The sequence below is a fragment of the Anneissia japonica genome, unplaced genomic scaffold (assembly GCF_011630105.1).
Source record: "Anneissia japonica isolate Jap-2015-1 unplaced genomic scaffold, ASM1163010v1 scaffold287781_len67199_cov139, whole genome shotgun sequence".
Taxonomy (NCBI): domain Eukaryota; kingdom Metazoa; phylum Echinodermata; class Crinoidea; order Comatulida; family Comatulidae; genus Anneissia; species Anneissia japonica.
The window spans coordinates 3,581-5,368 of NW_022747389.1; the positions used below are offsets into that span (position 1 = coordinate 3,581).

At 33.7% G+C, this 1,788-nt stretch overlaps 1 long non-coding RNA gene across 1 annotated transcript in view; it reads left to right on the plus strand.

Annotated features, from left to right (window-relative positions):
• Positions 1 to 364: 364 nt before the first annotated feature.
• LOC117120464 overlaps positions 365 to 1,788 on the plus strand; it is a 1,905-nt gene continuing 481 nt past the window's right edge. Inside the window, exons 1-2 of the long non-coding RNA XR_004447353.1 lie at positions 365 to 640; positions 1,390 to 1,520. This is a non-coding gene — a long non-coding RNA (uncharacterized LOC117120464). The remainder of the gene's footprint in view (positions 641 to 1,389; positions 1,521 to 1,788) is intronic.

Below are 1,788 nucleotides of genomic sequence, written 5' to 3' on the forward strand. Positions count from 1 at the left end.
TGTAGAACTGTATAATATTCTGAACAGTCATTTTAAAAACTGTAACTTTTAATAGTCTATAGAAAATATATATAAAATATATATAAAAACTCTATGGAAAAGTTTATAATTTGTAAAATTGTTTCTCTATAGAAAGTATATATAAAATTAATACGAACGCTATAGAAGTGATTATCTGTAAATGAAATATTAAAAATTATTTTGAAAATTATATCTATAAAAAAATTATGTATAGAATGTATATATAAAATCTATTCAAACTCTATAAAAAATTTCTGGAACCGCTAATAATACATTGGTAGCCTTATGGGAACTTTATGGGGGGGGGGGGGTCTGTAGTCCCTAAACTTATCCCTCACCTATTCACTTAACAACAATGCTTTAGGGTTGACAGCAAAATGTTATCAACAGCCTAACCTGTTTACTGTGAGCCCACCTACCAACCAATTAATGTTAGTGTCGAATTGCACAAATCTGATTGGTCACTTCATCAAGTGACCATCAGCTGATTTGAATTGTCACTTCATGTAGAGCCAACGGAAGCGGTAGTATTTTGAATTTCTCTCTGGACTTTTATGAAGTTAGGCAGTTATAAACATACTCCTTGGAAGTATTTTAGCAGTACTGTATTCATCAAGTGGTAAGAGTTGGTTTTGTTTTATTATTTAGTTAGTTTACTACTCTAGTAGACATGCTAGCCTCCTCCAAGGCCTAGGCCTAGGCCTAGTAGTAGTGGTAGATGAAGGCTTAAGAAGGGGCCTGGCCTAGCCTAAGCCTAAGGCCTACAGAAGCTGTACCGGTACTAGCCTATCCGCCGTACGGAGACAGACTTGGCCAATTAGGATATAGGGCTAGGCCTAGAACCTGGGCCTTTTGTTGGCTTAGCTAAGCTGTAGTAAGTTAATTGCCCCATAGCCTAGCATGTAAGAAGAGACGTGGTAAATTGCATTTGGGCCGTGTCCTCATGTCCATGGACCATGATGCTTTAATAAAATACGAATAAAATAATGGGTTTAGGGTTAACCGGGGAGGGGGTGGTGTAAAGAATTGTATCATTATTTGCAGAAAGTTAATGTAATAAATAGGCCTATAGTATAACATAAGTGGTGATTTTATTTCAAGATACTCAAGTCTCAGTTACTACTGTAATTAAGTGAAAACTCAATCTGGTCAACTCAATCTTGTAGTTGAAAGCATTAATGTTTGTTTAAAGACGTATCTGTAAAGGAACAGAAAATTACCTGACATTCTATAGTGCTTTAATAAAATAATCGGTTAACGGTTAACCGGGGTGGGGCGGGTGTAAAAAAAGAATTGTATCATTATTTGGAGAAAGTTAATGTAATCAAAAGGCCTATACTAACAACATAAATGGTGATTTTATTTCAGGATACTCAAGTCACGGTAACTACTGTAAGTGAAAACTCAATCCAGTCAACTGAATCATTGTAGTAGGAAAGCATTAATGTTTGTTTGAAGACGTATCTGTGAAGGCCAGAAAATTACCTGACTTAATAAAGGTGAATATAATGTTTTGTTGACGTTTTATATTTACTGTCCTGTACTATTAATTATTAACAACATGCTATACATGATGATGTTGTTTACTTATTTATAGAGTTTAATGTGTATATATTAGGCCTATATAGGCCTTAAGGGATATTGAAATTGTAGTGTAGGCTAAGCTGTTTTGAAAACTAAAAAAAAAAAATAATAATTTTCTTTTGTTTAAAAAAGAAGTAACTGCTAGTCTGTCATTAGCTACATATATGTATATTACTCCTATTT